Here is a 20720-nt window from a genome sequence, read left to right on the forward strand (position 1 = left end):
AACCATTGCGCCACAGAAGCCCAAAAAATAAATGCTCGTCAGGTATTGAGGTAAAACTTTGACTTTTTACTTCACATCCGAGACCTCACAACACCGCTCCCGGATGGGCTCGAACCACCAACCTTTCGATTAACAGCCGAACGCGCTAACCATTGAGCCACGGAAGCTCAGAAATTAAATGGTTGTCACGTATTGTGGAAAAGTTTTGACTTTTTACGCTACATCTGAGACCCCACATCACCTCTTCCGGGTGGGCTCGAACCACCAACCTTTCGATTAACAGCTGAACGCGCTAACCATTGCGCCACGGAAGCCCAAAAATTAAATTTTCGTCAGGTATTGTGGAAAAACTCTGACATTTTACGTTACATCTGAGACATCACAACACCGCTCCCGGATGGGCTAGAACCACCAACCTATTGGTTAACAGCCGAACGCGCTAACCATTGAGCCACGGAATCTCAGAAATTAAATGGTTGTCAGGTATTGTGGAAAAGTTTTGACTTTTTACGCTACATCTGAGACCCCACAACACCTCTTCCGGTTGGGCTCGAACCACCAACCTTTCGATTAACAGCTGAACGCGCTGACCATTGCGCCACTGAAGCCCAAAAATTAAATTTTCGTCAGGTATTGAGGTAAAACTTTGACTTTTTCCTTCACATCTGAGGCCTCACAACACCGCTCCCGGATAGGCTCGAACCACCAACCAATAGGTTAACAGCCGAACGCGCTAACCATTGAGCCACAGAAGCTCAGAAATTAAATGTTTGTTAGGTTTTGTGGATAAGTTATGACTTTTTACGTTACATCTGAGACCCTACAACACCTCTCCCAGGTGGGCTCGAACCACCATCCTTTCGGTTAACAGCCGAACGCGCTAACCATTTCGCCAAGGAAGCCCAAAAATTAAATGGTTGTCACGTATTGTGGAAAAGTTTTGACTTTTAACGCTACATCTGAGACCCCACAACACCTCTTCCGGGCGGGCTCGAACCACCAACCCTTCGATTAACAGCTGAACGCGCTAACCATTGCGCCACGGAAGCCCAAAAGTTAAATGTTCGTCAGGTGTTGTGGAAAAACTCTGACATTTTACGTTACATCTGAGACATCACAACACCGCTCCCGGATGGGCTAGAACCTCCAACCTATAGGTTAACAGCCGAACGCGCTAACCATTGAGCCACGGAAGCTCAGAAATTAAATGGTTGTCAGGTATTGATGAAAAGTTACGACTTTTCAAGCTACATCTGAGACCCCACAAAACCTCTCTCGTTTGGGCTCGAACCACCAACCTTTCGGTTAACAGCTGAACGCGCTGACCATTGCGCCACTGAAGCCCAAAAATTAAATGTTCGTCAGGTATTGTGGAAAAACTCCGACATTTTACGTTACATCTGAGACGTCACAACACTTCTCCCGGATGGGCTCGAACCACCAACCTATTGGTTTATAGCCGAACGCGCTAACCATTGCGCCACTGAAGCCCAAAAATTAAATTTTCGTCAGGTATTGAGGTAAAACTTTGACTTTTTACTTCACATCTGAGGCCTCACAACACCGCTCCCGGATGGGCTCGAACCACCAACCTTTCGGTTAACAGCCGAACGCGCTAACCATTCGCCACGGACGCCCAAAAATTAAATGGTCGTCAGGTATTGTGGAAAAACTTTGGCTATTTACGTTACATTTGAGATCCAAAAACACCGCTCCCGGGTGGGCTCGAACCACCAACCTATTGGTTAACAGCCGAACGCGCTAACCATTGAGCCACGGAAGATCAGAAATTAAATGGTTGTCACGTATTGTGGAAAAGTTTTGACTTTTAACGCTACATCTGAGACCCCACAACACCTCTTCTGGGTGGGCTCAAACCACCAACCTTTCGATTAAGAGCTGGACGCGCTAATTACTGCGCCACGGAAGCCCAAAAATTAAATGTTCGTCAGGTATTGTGGAAAAACTCTGACATTTTACGTAACATCTGAGACGTCACAACACCGCTCCCGGATGGGCTCGAACCACCAACCTTTCGGTTAACAGCCGAACGCGCTAGCCATTGCGCCACGGACGCCCAAAAATTAAATGGTTGTCAGGTATTGTTGAAAATTTACGACTTTTCACGCTACATCTGAGACCCCACAAAACCTCTCTCGTTTGGGCTCGAACCACCAACCTTTCGGTTAACAGCTGAACGCGCTGACCATTGCGCCACTGAAGCCCAAAAATTAAATGTTCGTCAGGTATTGTGGAAAAACTCCGACATTTTACGTTACATCTGAGACGTCACAACACTTCTCCCGGATGGGCTCGAACCACCAACCTATTGGTTTATAGCCGAACGCGCTAACCATTGCGCCACTGAAGCCCAAAAATTAAATTTTCGTCAGGTATTGAGGTAAAACTTTGACTTTTTACTTCACATCTGAGGCCTCACAACACCGCTCCCGGATGGGCTCGAACCACCAACCTTTCGGTTAACAGCCGAACGCGCTAACCATTGCGCCACGGACGCCCAAAAAAAATGGTCGTCAGGTATTGCGGAAAAACTTTGGCTTTTTACGTTACATTTGAGATCCAAAAACACCGCTCCCGGGTGGGCTCGAACCACCAACCTATTGGTTAACAGCCGAACGCGCCAACCATTGAGCCACGGAAGATCAGAAATTAAATGGTTGTCACGTATTGTGGAAAAGTTTTGACTTTTAACGCTACATCTGAGACCCCACAACACCTCTTCTGGGTGGGCTCAAACCACCAACCTTTCGATTAAGAGCTGGACGCGCTAATTACTGCGCCACGGAAGCCCAAAAATTAAATGTTCGTCAGGTATTGTGGAAAAACTCTGACATTTTACGTAACATCTGAGACGTCACAACACCGCTCCCGGATGGGCTCGAACCACCAACCTTTCGGTTAACAGCCGAACGCGCTAGCCATTGCGCCACGGACGCCCAAAAATTAAATGGTTGTCAGGTATTGTTGAAAATTTACGACTTTTCACGCTACATCTGAGACCCCACAAAACCTCTCTCGTTTGGGCTCGAACCACCAACCTTTCGGTTAACAGCTGAACGCGCTGACCATTGCGCCACTGAAGCCCAAAAATTAAATGTTCGTCAGGTATTGTGGAAAAACTCCGACATTTTACGTTACATCTGAGACGTCACAACACTTCTCCCGGATGGGCTCGAACCACCAACCTATTGGTTTATAGCCGAACGCGCTAACCATTGCGCCACTGAAGCCCAAAAATTAAATTTTCGTCAGGTATTGAGGTAAAACTTTGACTTTTTACTTCACATCTGAGGCCTCACAACACCGCTCCCGGATGGGCTCGAACCACCAACCTTTCGGTTAACAGCCGAACGCGCTAACCATTGCGCCACGGACGCCCAAAAAAAATGGTCGTCAGGTATTGCGGAAAAACTTTGGCTATTTACGTTACATTTGAGATCCAAAAACACCGCTCCCGGGTGGGCTCGAACCACCAAGCTATTGGTTAACAGCCGAACGCGCTAACCATTGAGCCACGAAAGATCAGAAAATGAATGGTTATCACGTATTATGGAAAAAGTTTGACTTTTCACGCTTCATCTGAGACCTCACAACACCTCTCCCGGGTGGGCTCGAATACCAACCTTTCGATTAACAGCTGAACGCGCTAACCATTGCGCCACGGAAGCCCAAAAATTAAATGCTCGTCAGGTATTGTGGAAAAACTCTGACATTTTACGTTACATCTGAGACGTCACAACACCGCTCCCGGGAGGGCTCGAACCACCAACCTTTCGGTTAACAGCTGAACGCGCTGACCATTGCGCCACTGAAGCCCAAAAATTAAATTTTCGTCAGGTATTGAGGTAAAACCTTGTCTTTTTACTTCACATCTGAGACCTCACAACACCGCTCCCGGATGGGCTCGAACCACCAACCTTTCGGTTAACAGCCGAACGCGCTAACCATTCGCCACGGACGCCCCAAAAATTAAATGGTCGTCAGGTATTGTGGAAAAACTTTGGCTATTTACGTTACATTTGAGATCCAAAAACACCGCTCCCGGGTGGGCTCGAACCACCAACCTATTGGTTAACAGCCGAACGCGCTAACCATTGAGCCACGGAAGATCAGAAATTAAATGGTTGTCACGTATTGTGGAAAAGTTTTGACTTTTAACGCTACATCTGAGACCCCACAACACCTCTTCCGGGTGGGCTCGAACCACCAACCTTTCGATTAAGTGCTCGACGCGCTAATTATTGCGCCACGGAAGGCCAAAAATTAAATGTTCGTCAGGTATTGTGGAAAAACTCTGACATTTTACGTAACATCTGAGACGTCACAACACCGCTCCCGGATGGGCTCGAACCACCAACCTTTCGGTTAACAGCCGAACGCGCTAGCCATTGCGCCACGGACGCCCAAAAATTAAATGGTTGTCAGGTTTTGTTGAAAAGTTACGACTTTTCACGCTACATCTGAGACCCCACAAAACCTCTCTTTTGGGCTCGAACCACCAACCTTTCGGTTAACAGCTGAACGCGCTAACCATTGCGCCACGGACGCCCAAAAATTAAATGGTCGTCAGGTATTGTGGAAAAACTTTGGCTATTTACGTTACATTTGAGATCCAAAAACACCGCTCCCGGGTGGGCTCGAACCACCAAGCTATTGGTTAACAGCCGAACGCGCTAACCATTGAGCCACGAAAGATCAGAAAATAAATGGTTATCACGTATTGTGGAAAAGTTTTGACTTTTTACGCTACATATGAGACCCAACAACACCTCTCCCGGGTGGGCTCGAACCACCAACCTTTCGATTAACAGCTGAACGCGCTAACCATTGCGCCACGCAAGCCCAAAAATTAAATGTTCGCAATAGGTTGGTGGTTCGAGCCCATCCGGGAGAAGTGTTGTGACGTCTCAGATGTAACGTAAAACGTCAGAGTTTTTCCACAATACCTGACGAACATTTAATTTTTGGGCTTCCGTGGCTCAATGGTTAGAGCGTTCGGCTGTTAACCAATAGGTTGGTGGTTCGAGCCAGTGATGGGCATTTTTAATATTTTTCTTCCCTCTCCCACTCACACCTTTTTTCAAATATTGACCAAAGCGCCGCTCTCCTCTCCCATCTCATAAGATGGTGAAATATTTTTAAACCTCTCCTCTCCTTATTTTATCAAATTCAAATACAATTCCATCTCATCTCACGTGATCAAAATGGCGCTTTTCTATAGAAACCTCTCCTCTATGGCTCACCTCTTTAATTTTATAAATTGGAACCAAATATCAAGCGCACTACTGTTCGTCAGTGTTATTGAAACTCATTTTTGGGTCCTCTCCTTTCCGTAATATACATTTTCTCTCATTTCATGGCAGCCCTCAAATCAGAGCCTTAGTTCGGCTCTCCTCTCCTCCTCTCCTTTCAGTTTTCTTTCTAGTAGACATATCTCTCGGTGAGTTTATCCTGCGTTTTGCCTATCATCTCATTTTAAGCACCTGCAATGTCATCTGGTATTTTTCACTCATCTCATTTAAACACTCATGAAGTCTTAGTTTTGAACTCAAAACTATTTCTTTATTCTCACTTCATTTTATTTTTAGCGCTCATCTCATTTTTAAATTAGCACTTATCTCATTGTAAAAGGGTGTTTTATTATATTACATGGCTCGAGCAAGCTTCAATGAAGTATACTTTTTGTTGTTCGTTTATGCACTTATGCTATAAAATAAGGCACAAAGTGCTTGTTCTCACTGAGCCTCTAATAGAGTTTAATCAAAGCTAATCAGATAAAAAAATAATGAAAGGCAGAATTAAAAGAGGTGAAGTCAAACATTACTAATAAAAAATGTCATTTTTGTCAAAGACGGGAAAGTGTAAAAGATAAGTGTAGAAAATTAATTGCCTGAAGTAACAGATATTCAAATTTTCCATTTTGAAAACATGATTATAAACATCAATTATTTGATAAAATTCTTATCTTAATTTAGTTCACCAAATTTACTTCAGTAAATATAATTTAACATGGAAGATATGCATAATTTGCATTTTATTTTCTCTCAATCATTTACAATTAGGTTGAGAATTCGGCCCTATAAGGAGAATAAAATGGACAGAAAAACTTTTCGTTTATTGTAAAGTTTTCGAAGTTTTAAAAATTTACGTGTTGTGTAGCTCTCAAGATATCACGATCAATCTACAGATTTTTTAGACACTAATAGTGAAATCACAATGAAAATGCCTATGTTATTTTCCGCTTAGTAATATTTCCAATTTTAAAATTTAAACTGATATATATACCGTATCAATATTTCCAATTTTATAATATAAAACTTTAATCTGATCAAGCTACATTTTTTTCAGATATCTGAGTATTTGAATCTTCTATAAGCAAAGTATAAAGTATAACATTGCATCCCTTAAACAATTCTTGAAGGTGACTTATTTTCTAGAACTACTAGAAAAATACTGTGCTTAAATTTTTTGGGCAAATGAAATTTTAGGTGAAAAAACTATAATAAGAATTTTTTCAGATAATTGATGATTTATAATCATTTCCTCGAAAAGGAAAATTTGAATATCTGTACTTCAGGCAATTAATTTTCTATACTTATCTTTTACACTTTCCCTTTTTTGTCTACAAAGGCAGTTTTTATTAATATCTTCTAATTCAGTCTTAATATTATTTAAAATTGTTTAGAATCATTGGAAAGAAAACGTATTAGGGCGTTGCGCGTCCAACGGTAATCTAGCTTCAATACCAGTAGTCGGTAATCTACCGCTCTCTTAGAATACTAAGGCTTATCTTATTAACGCGTGTTTTAAATTCTTTGAACCCCTATAAATAACATAAGTCGCTTCAAAGATAATCTCAAAATTTATCAAAAGTACAAACTCAAAACACGTTATCCCGTAATTTCCGTTTAGCTGAAAAACTGACAGCCACAACATAATTAAATAAACCTTTATTATGGTTGAGATAGTAGGGTTTTGCCTTTGAAAGTAACTCATTTAAATTTCAGGCGGTGCAAAGTTTCTCTTTTCTATTTATCAGTTGTAGTATTTTTTACCTACTGCCCAAAGTAAGTCTCCCATCAACCACTACTTTCATCCAGTATCTCACCAAGCACTTCTATCATCAAGTATAACGACATCTCGTCAACCACTCCTTTCATCGAGTATAAGAACTTCTCATCAACCACTCATTTCATAGCACATTAAAAAACCTATTTCATATCAACCACTCATTCCATGGAAAACCAAAAACTTATATCATACACTCACTTCAAGAAAAAAATTGCCCTTTTAACAGCCTCTCACCTATCACTCCACTCATGGACTACCGAAAAATCATATCTCACATCCAACTACTCTCCTCATGATCCAAAAAAATTGCTCTCAACACTAGGTTATCTCTCCGAGTTTTGAAAATAAAATATCTCACCACAAAAGTTACTCGTGGAGGTTGAAAAACCACCTCTCATCTCAAACTCACTTCCAATTTCAAATTTTAGTACCTCTCCTCTCCTGCTAATATCACAAGCTCAAAAAAGCCCTCTCCTATACTCATAAATTACTCAAAATTATGAGTAGGAGATGAGAGCGCCCATCACTGGTTCGAGCCCTCCCGGGAGCGGTGTTGTGACGTCTCAGATGTAACGTAAAATGTCAGAGTTTTTCCACAATACTTGACGAGCATTTAATTTTTGGGCTTCAGTGGCGCAATGGTTAGCGCGTTCAGCTGTTAATCGAAAGGTTGGTGGTTCGAGCCCATCCGGGAGCGGTGTTGTGAGGTCTCAGATGTGAAGTAAAAAGTCAAAGTTTTACCTCAATACCTGACGAAAATTTAATTTTTGGGCTTCAGTGGCGCAATGGTTAGCGCGTTCGGCTGTTAACCAATAGGTTGGTGGTTCGAGCTCATCCGGGAGAGGTGTTGTGACGTCTCAGATGTAACGTAAAATGTCAGAGTTTTTCCACAATACCTGACGACCATTTAATTTTTGGGCGTCCGTGGCGAATGGTTAGCGCGTTCGGCTGTTAATCGAAAGGTTGGTGGTTCGAGCCCATCCGGGAGCGGTGTTGTGAGGTCTCAGATGTAGCGTGAAAAGTCAAACTTTTTCCATAATACGTGATAACCATTTATTTTCTGAGCTTCCGTGGCTCAATTGTTAGCGCGTTCGGCTTTTAACCAATAGGTTGGTGGTTCGAGCCCACCCGGGAGCGGTGTTTTGGGATCTCAAATGTAACGTAAATAGCCTAAGTTTTACCTCAATACCTGACGAACATTTCATTTTTGGGCGTCCGTGGCGCAATGGTTAGCGCGTTCGGCTGTTAACCGAGAGGTTGGTGGTTCGAGCCCATCCGGGAGCGGTGTTGTGACGTCTCAGATGTTACGTAAAATGTCAGAGTTTTTCCACAATACCTGACGAACATTTCATTTTTGGGCTTCCGTGGCGCAATAATTAGCGCGTCCAGCTGTTAATCGAAAGGTTGGTGGTTCGAGCCCACCCGGGAGCGGTGTTGTGGGATCTGTAATGTAACGTAAAAACCAAAGTTTTTCCACAATACCTGACGACGATTGAATTTTTGGGTTTCCGTGGCGCATTGGTTAGCGCGTTCGGCTATGAACCGAAAGGTTGGTGGTTCGTGCCCATCCAGGAGCGGTGTTGTGAGGTCTCAGATGTGACGTAAAAAGTCAGAGTTTTTCCACAATACCTGACGAACATTTAATTTTTGGGCTTCCGTGGCGCAATGGTTAGCGTGCTCAACTGTTATTCAAAAGGTTGGTGGTTCGAGCGTACCCGGGAGCGGTGTTGTGATGTCTCAGATGTGACGTAAAAAGTCGAGGTTTTTCCACAATACCTGACGACCATTTAATATTTGGGCTTCCGTGGCGCAATGGTTAGCGCGTTCAGCAGTTAACCGAAAGGTTGGTGTTTCGAGCCCAACCAGGAGAGGTGTTTTGGGGTCTCAGATGTAGCGTAAAAAGTCAAAACTTTTTCACAATACGGGAAAAACATTTAATTTCTGAACTTCCGTGGCTCAATGGGTAGCGCGTTCGGCTGTTAACCAATAGGTTGGTGGTTCGAGCCCATCTGGGAGCGGTGTTGTGAGGTCTCAGATGTAACGTAAAAAGTCAAACGTTTTCCACAATAACTGACGAACCGAAAGTTTGGTGGTTCGAGCCCATCCGGGAGCGTTTTGTGGTGTCTCAGATGTAACGTGAAAAGTCAGAGTTTTTCCACAATACCTGACGAACATTTAATTTTTGGGCTTCCTTGGCGCAATGGTTAGTGCGCTCAGCTGTTATTCAAAAGGTTGGTGGTTCGAGCCCCTCCGGGAGCGTTTTGTGGGGTCTCAGATATAATGTAAAAAGTCAGAGTTTCTCCACAATACCTGACAACCAATTAATTACTGAGCTTCCGTGGCTCAATGGTTAGCGCGTTCGGCTGATAACCAATAGGTTGGTGGTTCGAGCCCATCTGGGAGCGGTGTTGTGAGGTCTCAGATGTAACGTAAAAAGTCAAAGGTTTTCCACAATAACTGACGAACCGAAAGTTTGGTGGTTCGAGCCCACCCGGGAGCGTTTTGTGGTGTCTCAGATGTAACGTGAAAAGTCAGAGTTTTTCCACAATACCTAACGAACATTTAATTTTTGGGCTTCCGTGGCGCAATGGTTAGTGCGCTCAGCTGTTATTCAAAAGGTTGGTGGTTCGAGCCCCTCCGGGAGCGTTTTGTGGGGTCTCAGATATAATGTAAAAAGTCTGAGTTTCTCCACAATACCTGACAACCAATTAATTACTGAGCTTCCGTGGCTCAATGGTTAGCGCGTTCGGCTGATAACCAATAGGTTGGTGGTTCGAGCCCATCCGGGAGCGGTGTTGTGAGGTCTCAGATGTAACGTAAAATGTCATAGTTTTTCCACAGCACCTGACGACCATTTAAATTTTGGGCTTCCGTGGCGCAATGGTTAGCGCGTTCGGCTATTAACCAATAGGTTGGTGGTTCGAGCCCATCCGGGAGAAGTGTTGTGACGTCTCAGATGTAACGTAAAATGTCGGAGTTTTTCCACAATACCTGACGAACATTTAATTTTTGGGCTTCAGTGGCGCAATGGTCAGCGCGTTCAGCTGTTAACCGAAAGGTTGGTGGTTCGAGCCCAAACGAGAGAGGTTTTGTGGGGTCTCAGATGTAGCTTGAAAAGTCGTAACTTTTCAACAATACCTGACAACCATTTAATTTCTGAGCTTCCGTGGCTCAATGGTTAGCGCGTTCGGCTGTTAACCTATAGGTTGGAGGTTCTAGCCCATCCGGGAGCGGTGTTGTGATGTCTCAGATGTAACGTAAAATGTCAGAGTTTTTCCACAATACCTGACGAACATTTAATTTTTGGGCTTCCGTGGCGCAATGGTTAGCGCGTTCAGCTGTTAATCGAAAGGTTGGTGGTTCGAGCCCACCCGGAAGAGGTGTTGTGGGGTCTCAGATGTAGCGTAAAAAGTCAAAACTTTTCCACAATACGTGACAACCATTTAATTTCTGAGCTTCCGTGGCTCAATGGTTAGCGCGTTCGGCTGTCAATCGAAAGGTTGGTGGTTCGATCCCATCCGGGAGCGGTGTTGTGAGGTCTCGGATGTGAAGTAAAAAGTCAAAGTTTTACGTCAATACCTGACGAAAATTTAATTTTTGGGCTTCAGTGGCGCAATGGTCAGCGCGTTCAGCTGTTAACCGAAAGGTTGGTGGTTCGAGCCCTCCCGGGAGCGGTGTTGTGACGTCTCAGATGTAACGTAAAATGTCAGAGTTTTTCCACAATACCTGACGAGCATTTAATTTTTGGGCTTCCGTGGCGCAATGGTTAGCGCGTTCAGCTGTTAATCGAAAGGTTGGTGGTTCGAGCACACCCGGGAGAGGTGTTGTGAGGTCTCAGATGTAGCGTGAAAAGTTAAAATTATTCCATAATACGTGATAACCATTTATTTTCTGATCTTTCGTGGCTCAATGGTTAGCGCGTTAGGCTGTTAACCAATAGCTTGGTGGTTCGAGCCCATCCGGGAGCGGTGTTTTTGGATCTCAAATGTAACGTAAATAGCCAAAGTTTTTCTACAATACCTGACGACCATTTAATTTTTGGGCTTCAGTGGCGCAATGGTCAGCGCGTTCAGCTGTTAACCGAAAGGTTGGTGGTTCGAGCCCAAACGAGAGAGGTTTTGTGGGGTCTCAGATGTAGCTTGAAAAGTCGTAACTTTTCCACAATACCTGACGAACATTTAATTTTTGGGCTTCAGTGGCGCAATGGTCAGCGCGTTCAGCTGTTAACCGAAAGGTTGGTTGTTCGAGCCCTCCCGGGAGCGGTGTTGTGACGTCTCAGATGTAACGTAAAATGTGAGAGTTTTTCCACAATACCTGACGAACATTTAATTTTTGGGCTTCCGTGGCGCAATGGTTAGCGCGTTCAGCTGTTAATCGAAAGGTTGGTGGTTCGAGCCCACCCGGAAGAGGTGTTGTGGGGTCTCAGATGTAGCGTTAAAAGTCAAAACTTTTCCACAATACGTGACAACCATTTAATTTTTGGGCTTCCTTGGCGCAATGGTTAGCGCGTTCGGCTGTTAACCGAAAGGATGGTGGTTCGAGCCCACCTGGGAGAGGTGTTGTAGGGTCTCAGATGTAACGTAAAAAGTCATAACTTATCCACAAAACCTAACAACCATTTAATTTCTGAGCTTCTGTGGCTCAATGGTTAGCGCGTTCGGCTGTTAACCAATTGGTTGGTGGTTCGAGCCTATCCGGGAGAAGTGTTGTGACGTCTCAGATGTAACGTAAAATGTCAGAGTTTTTCCACAATACCTGACGAACATTTAATTTTTGGGCTTGCGTGGCGCAATGGTTAGCGCGTTCAGCTGTTAATCGAAAGGTTGGTGGTTCGAGCCCACCCGGGAGAGGTGTTGTTGGGTCTCATATGTAGCGTAAAAAGTCAAAACCTTTCCACAATACGTGACAACCATTTATTTTCTGAGCTTTCGTGGCTCAATGGTTAGCGCGTTCGGCTGTTAACCAATAGGTTGGTGGTTCGAGCCCACCCGGGAGCGGTGTTTTTGGATCTCAAATGTAACGTAAATAGCCAAAGTTTTTCCACAATACCTGACGACCATTTAATTTTTGGGCGTCCGTGGCGAATGGTTAGCGCATTCGGCTGTTAACCGAAAGGTTGGTGGTTCGAGCCCATCCGGGAGCGGTGTTGTGAGGCCTCAGATGTGAAGTAAAAAGTCAAAGTTTTACCTCAATACCTGACGAAAATTTAATTTTTGGGCTTCAGTGGCGCAATGGTTAGCGCGTTCGGCTATTAACCAATAGGTTGGTGGTTCGAGCCCATCCGGGAGAAGTGTTGTGACGTCTCAGATGTAACGTAAAATGTCAGAATTTTTCCACAATACCTGACGAACATTTAATTTTTGGGCTTGCGTGGCGCAATGGTTAGCGCGTTCAGCTGTTAATCGAAAGGTTGGTGGTTCGAGCCCACCCGGGAGAGGTGTTGTTGGGTCTCATATGTAGCGTAAAAAGTCAAAACTTTTCCACAATACGTGACAACCATTTATTTTCTGAGCTTTCGTGGCTCAATGGTTAGCGCGTTCGGCTGTTAACCAATAGGTTGGTGGTTCGAGCCCACCCGGGAGCGGTGTTTTTGGATCTCAAATGTAACGTAAATAGCCAAAGTTTTTCTACAATACCTGACGACCATTTAATTTTTGGGCTTCCGTGGCGCAATGGTTAGTGCGTTCAGCTGTTAACCGAAAGGTTGGTGGTTCGAGCCCAAACGAGAGAGGATTTGTGGGGTCTCAGATGTAGCGTGAAAAGTCGTAACTTTTCAACAATACCTGACAACCATTTAATTTTTGGGCGTCCGTGGCGCAATGGCTAGCGCGTTCGGCTGTTAACCGAAAGGTTGGTGGTTCGAGCCCATCCGGGAGCGGTGTTGTGACGTCTCAGATGTTACGTAAAATGTCAGAGTTTTTCCACAATACCTGGGGAACATTTAATTTTTGGGCTTCCGTGGCGCAGTAATTAGCGCGTCCAGCTCTTAATCGAAAGGTTGGTGGTTTGAGCCCACCCGGAAGAGGTGTTGTGGGATCTCAGATGTAGCGTTAAAAGTCAAAACTTTTCCACAATACGTGACAACCATTTAATTTCTGATCTTCCGTGGCTCAATGGTTAGCGCGTTCGGCTGTTAACCAATAGGATGGTGGTTCGAGCCCACCCGGGAGCGGTGTTTTTGGATCTCAAATGTAACGTAAATAGCCAAAGTTTTTCCACAATACCTGACGACCATTTAATTTTTGGGCGTCCGTGGCGAATGGTTAGCGCGTTCGGCTGTTAACCGAAAGGTTGGTGGTTCGAGCCCATCCGGGAGCGGTGTTGTGAGGTCTCAGATGAGAAGTAAAATGTCAAGGTTTTACCTCAATACCTGACGAAAATTTAATTTTTGGGCTTCAGTGGCGCAATGGTCAGCGCGTTCAGCTGTTAACCGAAAGGTTGGTGGTTCGAGCCCTCCCGGGAGCGGTGTTGTGACGTCTCAGATGTAACGTAAAATGTCAGAGTTTTTCCACAACACCTGACGAACATTTAACTTTTGGGCTGCCGTGGCGCAATGGTTAGCGCGTTCAGCTGTTAATCGAAGGGTTGGTGGTTCGAGCCCGCCCGGAAGAGGTTTTGTGGGGTCTCAGATGTAGCGTAAAAAGTCAAAACTTTTCCACAATACGTGACAACCATTTCATTTCTGAGCTTCCGTGGCTCAATGGTTACCGCGTTCGGCTGTCATTCGAAAGGTTGGTGGTTCGAGCCCATCCGGGAGCGGTGTTGTGAGGTCTCGGATGTGAAGTAAAAAGTCAAAGTTTTACGTCAATACCTGACGAAAATTTAATTTTTGGGCTTCAGTGGCGCAATGGTCAGCGCGTTCAGCTGTTAACCGAAAGGTTGGTGGTTCGAGCCCTCCCGGGAGCGGTGTTGTGACGTCTCAGATGTAACGTAAAATATCAGAGTTTTTCCACAATACCTGACGAGCATTTAATTTTTGGGCTTCCGTGGCGCAATGGTTAGCGCGTTCAGCTGTTAATCGAAAGGTTGGTGGTTCGAGCACACCCGGGAGAGGTGTTGTGAGGTCTCAGATGTAGCGTGAAAAGTTAAAATTATTCCATAATACGTGATAACCATTTATTTTCTGATCTTTCGTGGCTCAATGGTTAGCGCGTTAGGCTGTTAACCAATAGCCTGGTGGTTCGAGCCCATCCGGGAGCGGTGTTTTTGGATCTCAAATGTAACGTAAATAGCCAAAGTTTTTCTACAATACCTGACGACCATTTAATTTTTGGGCTTCAGTGGCGCAATGGTCAGCGCGTTCAGCTGTTAACCGAAAGGTTGGTGGTTCGAGCCCAAACGAGAGAGGTTTTGTGGGGTCTCAGATGTAGCTTGAAAAGTCGTAACTTTTCCACAATACCTGACGAACATTTAATTTTTGGGCTTCAGTGGCGCAATGGTCAGCGCGTTCAGCTGTTAACCGAAAGGTTGGTTGTTCGAGCCCTCCCGGGAGCGGTGTTGTGACGTCTTAGATGTAACGTAAAATGTGAGAGTTTTTCCACAATACCTGACGAACATTTAATTTTTGGGCTTCCGTGGCGCAATGGTTAGCGCGTTCAGCTGTTAATCGAAAGGTTGGTGGTTCGAGCCCACCCGGAAGAGGTGTTGTGGGGTCTCAGATGTAGCGTTAAAAGTCAAAACTTTTCCACAATACGTGACAACCATTTAATTTTTGGGCTTCCTTGGCGCAATGGTTAGCGCGTTCGGCTGTTAACCGAAAGGATGGTGGTTCGAGCCCACCTGGGAGAGGTGTTGTAGGGTCTCAGATGTAACGTAAAAAGTCATAACTTATCCACAAAACCTAACAACCATTTAATTTCTGAGCTTCTGTGGCTCAATGGTTAGCGCGTTCGGCTGTTAACCAATTGGTTGGTGGTTCGAGCCTATCCGGGAGAAGTGTTGTGACGTCTCAGATGTAACGTAAAATGTCAGAGTTTTTCCACAATACCTGACGAACATTTAATTTTTGGGCTTGCGTGGCGCAATGGTTAGCGCGTTCAGCTGTTAATCGAAAGGTTGGTGGTTCGAGCCCACCCGGGAGAGGTGTTGTTGGGTCTCATATGTAGCGTAAAAAGTCAAAACTTTTCCACAATACGTGACAACCATTTATTTTCTGAGCTTTCGTGGCTCAATGGTTAGCGCGTTCGGCTGTTAACCAATAGGTTGGTGGTTCGAGCCCACCCGGGAGCGGTGTTTTTGGATCTCAAATGTAACGTAAATAGCCAAAGTTTTTCTACAATACCTGACGACCATTTAATTTTTGGGCTTCCGTGGCGCAATGGTTAGTGCGTTCAGCTGTTAACCGAAAGGTTGGTGGTTCGAGCCCAAACGAGAGAGGATTTGTGGGGTCTCAGATGTAGCGTGAAAAGTCGTAACTTTTCAACAATACCTGACAACCATTTAATTTTTGGGCGTCCGTGGCGCAATGGCTAGCGCGTTCGGCTGTTAACCGAAAGGTTGGTGGTTCGAGCCCATCCGGGAGCGGTGTTGTGACGTCTCAGATGTTACGTAAAATGTCAGAGTTTTTCCACAATACCTGACGAACATTTAATTTTTGGGCTTCCGTGGCGCAGTAATTAGCGCGTCCAGCTCTTAATCGAAAGGTTGGTGGTTCGAGCCCACCCGGAAGAGGTGTTGTGGGGTCTCAGATGTAGCGTTAAAAGTCAAAATTTTTCCACAATACGTGACAACCATTTAATTTTTGGGCTTCCTTGGCGCAATGGTTAGCGCGTTCGGCTGTTAACCGAAAGGATGGTGGTTCGAGCCCACCTGGGAGAGGTGTTGTAGGGTCTCAGATGTAACGTAAAAAGTCATAACTTATCCACAAAACCTAACAACCATTTAATTTCTGAGCTTCTGTGGCTCAATGGTTAGCGCGTTCGGCTGTTAACCAATTGGTTGGTGGTTCGAGCCTATCCGGGAGAAGTGTTGTGACGTCTCAGATATAACGTAAAATGTCAGAGTTTTTCCACAATACCTGACGAACATTTAATTTTTGGGCTTGCGTGGCGCAATGGTTAGCGCGTTCAGCTGTTAATCGAAAGGTTGGTGGTTCGAGCCCACCCGGGAGAGGTGTTGTTGGGTCTCATATGTAGCGTAAAAAGTCAAAACTTTTCCACAATACGTGACAACCATTTATTTTCTGAGCTTTCGTGGCTCAATGGTTAGCGCGTTCGGCTGTTAACCAATAGGTTGGTGGTTCGAGCCCACCCGGGAGCGGTGTTTTTGGATCTCAAATGTAACGTAAATAGCCAAAGTTTTTCTACAATACCTGACGACCATTTAATTTTTGGGCTTCCGTGGCGCAATGGTTAGAGCGTTCAGCTGTTAACCGAAAGGTTGGTGGTTCGAGCCCACACGAGAGAGGATTTGTGGGGTCTCAGATGTAGCGTGAAAAGTCGTAACTTTTCAACAATACCTGACAACCATTTAATTTTTGGGCGTCCGTGGCACAATGGCTAGCGCGTTCGGCTGTTAACCGAAAGGTTGGTGGTTCGAGCCCATCCGGGAGCGGTGTTGTGACGTCTCAGATGTTACGTAAAATGTCAGAGTTTTTCCACAATACCTGACGAACATTTAATTTTTGGGCTTCCGTGGCGCAGTAATTAGCGCGTCCAGCTCTTAATCGAAAGGTTGGTGGTTCGAGCCCACCTGGAAGAGGTGTTGTGGGGTCTCAGATGTAGCGTTAAAAGTCAAAACTTTTCCACAATACGTGACAACCATTTAATTTTTGGGCTTCCTTGGCGCAATGGTTAGCGCGTTCGGCTGTTAACCGAAAGGATGGTGGTTCGAGCCCACCTGGGAGAGGTGTTGTAGGGTCTCAGATGTAACGTAAAAAGTCATAACTTATCCACAAAACCTAACAACCATTTAATTTCTGAGCTTCTGTGGCTCAATGGTTAGCGCGTTCGGCTGTTAACCAATTGGTTGGTGGTTCGAGCCTATCCGGGAGAAGTGTTGTGACGTCTCAGATGTAACGTAAAATGTCAGAGTTTTTCCACAATACCTGACGAACATTTAATTTTTGGGCTTGCGTGGCGCAATGGTTAGCGCGTTCAGCTGTTAATCGAAAGGTTGGTGGTTCGAGCCCACCCGGGAGAGGTGTTGTTGGGTCTCATATGTAGCGTAAAAAGTCAAAACCTTTCCACAATACGTGACAACCATTTATTTTCTGAGCTTTCGTGGCTCAATGGTTAGCGCGTTCGGCTGTTAACCAATAGGTTGGTGGTTCGAGCCCACCCGGGAGCGGTGTTTTTGGATCTCAAATGTAACGTAAATAGCCAAAGTTTTTCCACAATACCTGACGACCATTTAATTTTTGGGCGTCCGTGGCGAATGGTTAGCGCATTCGGCTGTTAACCGAAAGGTTGGTGGTTCGAGCCCATCCGGGAGCGGTGTTGTGAGGCCTCAGATGTGAAGTAAAAAGTCAAAGTTTTACCTCAATACCTGACGAAAATTTAATTTTTGGGCTTCAGTGGCGCAATGGTTAGCGCGTTCGGCTATTAACCAATAGGTTGGTGGTTCGAGCCCATCCGGGAGAAGTGTTGTGACGTCTCAGATGTAACGTAAAATGTCAGAATTTTTCCACAATACCTGACGAACATTTAATTTTTGGGCTTCAGTGGCGCAATGGTCAGCGCGTTCAGCTGTTAACCGAAAGGTTGGTGGTTCGAGCCCAAACGAGAGAGGTTTTGTGGGGTCTCAGATGTAGCGTGAAAAGTCGTAACTTTTCAACAATACCTGACAACCATTTAATTTCTGAGATTCCGTGGCTCAATGGTTAGCGCGTTCGGTTGTTAACCAATAGGTTGGTGGTTCTAGCCCATCCGGGAGCGGTGTTGTGAGGTCTCGGATGTGAAGTAAAAAGTCAAAGTTTTACCTCAATACCTGACGAGCATTTATTTTTTGGGCTTCCGTGGCGCAATGGTTAGCGCGTTCAGCTGTTAATCGAAAGGTTGGTGGTTCGAGCCCACCCGGGAGAGGTGTTGTGAGGTCTCAGATGTAGCGTGAAAAGTCAAACTTTTTCCATAATACGTGATAACCATTTATTTTCTGATCTTTCGTGGCTCAATGGTTAGCGCGTTCGGCTGTTAACCATTAGCTTGGTGGTTCGAGCCCACCCGGGAACGGTGTTTTTGGATCTCAAATGTAACGTAAATAGCCAAAGTTTTTCCACAATACCTGACGACCATTTAATTTTTGGGCTTCCGTGGCGCAATGGTTAGCGCGTTCAGCTGTTAACCGAAAGGTTGGTGGTTCGAGCCCAAAAGAGAGGTTTTGTGGGGTCTCAGATGTAGCGTGAAAAGTCGTAACTTTTCAACAAAACCTGACAACCATTTAATTTTTGGGCGTCCGTGGCGCAATGGCTAGCGCGTTCGGCTGTTAACCGAAAGGTTGGTGGTTCGAGCCCATCCGGGAGCGGTGTTGTGACGTCTCAGATGTTACGTAAAATGTCAGAGTTTTTCCACAATACCTGACGAACATTTAATTTTTGGCCTTCCGTGGCGCAAAAATTAGCGCGTCGAGCACTTAATCGAAAGGTTGGTGGTTCGAGCCCACCGGAAGAGGTGTTGTGGGGTCTCAGATGTAGCGTTAAAAGTCAAAACTTTTCCACAATACGTGACAACCATTTAATTTGTGATCTTCCGTGGCTCAATGGTTAGCGCGTTCGGCTGTTAACCAATAGGTTGGTGGTTCGAGCCCACCCGGGAGCGGTGTTTTTGGATCTCAAATGTAACGTAAATAGCCAAATTTTTTCCACAATACCTGACAACCATTTAATTTTTGGGCGTCCGTGGCGAATGGTTAGCGCGTTCGGCTGTTAACCGAAAGGTTGGTGGTTCGAGCCCATCCGGGAGCGGTGTTGTGAGGTCTCAGATGTGAAGTAAAAAGACAAGGTTTTACCTCAATACCTGACGAAAATTTAATTTTTGGGCTTCAGTGGCGCAATGGTCAGCGCGTTCAGCTGTTAACCGAAAGGTTGGTGGTTCGAGCCCTCCCGGGAGCGGTGTTGTGACGTCTCAGATGTAACGTAAAATGTCAGAGTTTTTCCACAATACCTGACGAGCATTTAATTTTTGGGCTTCCGTGGCGCAATGGTTAGCGGGTTCAGCTGTTAATCGAAAGGTTGGTATTCGAGCCCACCCGGGAGAGGTGTTGTGAGGTCTCAGATGAAGCGTGAAAAGTCAAACTTTTTCCATAATACGTGATAACCATTTACTTTCTGATCTTTCGTGGCTCAATGGTTAGCGCGTTCGGCTGTTAACCAATAGCTTGGTGGTTCGAGCCCACCCGGGAGCGGTGTTTTTGGATCTCAAATGTAACGTAAATAGCCAAAGTTTTTCCACAATACCTGACGACCATTTAATTTTTGGGCGTCCGTGGCGAATGGTTAGCGCGTTCGGCTGTTAACCGAAAGGTTGGTGGTTCGAGCCCATCCGGGAGCGGTGTTGTGAGGCCTCAGATGTGAAGTAAAAAGTCAAAGTTTTACCTCAATACCTGACGAAAATTTAATTTTTGGGCTTCAGTGGCGCAATGGTTAGCGCGTTCGGCTATTAACCAATAGGTTCATGGTTCGAGCCCATCTTGGAGAAGTGTTGTGAAGTCTCAGATGTAACGTAAAATGTCGGAGTTTTTCCACAATACCTGACGAACATTTAATTTTTGGGCTTCAGTGGCGCAATGGTCAGCGCGTTCAGCTGTTAACCGAAAGGTTGGTGGTTCGAGCCCAAACGAGAGAGGTTTTGTGGGGTCTCAGATGTAGCTTGAAAAGTCGTAACTTTTCAACAATACCTGACAACCATTTAATTTCTGAGCTTCCGTGGCTCAATGGTTAGCGCGTTCGGCTGTTAACCAATAGGTTGGAGGTTCTAGCCCATCCGGGAGCGGTGTTGTGATGTCTCCGATGCAACGTAAAATGTCAGAGTTTTTCCAAAATACCTGACGAAAATTTAATTTTTGGGCTTCCGTGGCGCAATGGTTAGCGCGTTCAGCTGTTAATCGAAAGGTTGGTGGTTCGAGCCCACCCGGAAGAGGTGTTGTGGGGTCTCAGATGTAGCGTAAAAAGTCAAAACCTTTCCACAATACGTGACAACCATTTTATTTCTGAGCTTCCGTGGCTCAATGGTTAGAGCGTTCGGCTGTCAATCGAAAGGTTGGTGGTTGGAGCCCATCCGGGAGCGGTGTTGTGAGGTCTAGGATGTGAAGTAAAAAGTCAAAGTTTTACCTCAATACCTGACGAAAATTTAATTTTTGGGCTTCAGTGGCGCAATGGTCAGCGCGTTCAGCTGTTAACCGAAAGGTTGGTGGTTCGAGCCCTCCCGGGAGCGGTGTTGTGACGTCTCAGATGTAACGTAAAATGTCAGAGTTTTTCCACAATACCTGACGAGCATTTAATTTTTGGGCTTCCGTGGCGCAATGGTTAGCGCGTTCAGCTGTTAATCGTAAGGTTATTGGTTCGAGCCCACCCGGGAGAGGTGTTGTGAGGTCTCAGATGTAGCGTGAAAAGTCAAACTTTTTCCATAATACGTGATAACCAATTATTTTCTGATCTTTCGTGGCTCAATGGTTAGCGCGTTCGGCTGTTAACC

The 20720-nt window shown here is 45.2% G+C and overlaps 5 non-coding genes across 5 annotated transcripts; all 5 read left to right on the top strand.

The window, feature by feature from the left end:
• Positions 1-9811: 9811 nt before the first annotated feature.
• On the top strand, positions 9812-9884 carry TRNAI-GAU (transfer RNA isoleucine (anticodon GAU)). The gene has a single exon. It is a non-coding gene; the product is annotated as a tRNA-Ile (tRNA).
• Positions 9885-9958: 74 nt separating this feature from the next.
• On the top strand, positions 9959-10031 carry TRNAN-AUU (transfer RNA asparagine (anticodon AUU)). Its single transcript has one exon. It is a non-coding gene; the product is annotated as a tRNA-Asn (tRNA).
• Positions 10032-10546: 515 nt separating this feature from the next.
• Positions 10547-10619, top strand: TRNAD-GUC (transfer RNA aspartic acid (anticodon GUC)). Its single transcript has one exon. It is a non-coding gene; the product is annotated as a tRNA-Asp (tRNA).
• Positions 10620-13778: 3159 nt separating this feature from the next.
• TRNAD-GUC (transfer RNA aspartic acid (anticodon GUC)) lies at positions 13779-13851 on the top strand. The gene has a single exon. It is a non-coding gene; the product is annotated as a tRNA-Asp (tRNA).
• Positions 13852-20239: 6388 nt separating this feature from the next.
• On the top strand, positions 20240-20312 carry TRNAD-GUC (transfer RNA aspartic acid (anticodon GUC)). The gene has a single exon. It is a non-coding gene; the product is annotated as a tRNA-Asp (tRNA).
• Positions 20313-20720: the final 408 nt, after the last annotated feature.

Source organism: Phalangium opilio, unplaced genomic scaffold (assembly GCF_054372755.1).
Source record: "Phalangium opilio isolate 3A_F unplaced genomic scaffold, DU_Popi_V2 ptg000390l_1, whole genome shotgun sequence".
Taxonomy (NCBI): domain Eukaryota; kingdom Metazoa; phylum Arthropoda; class Arachnida; order Opiliones; family Phalangiidae; genus Phalangium; species Phalangium opilio.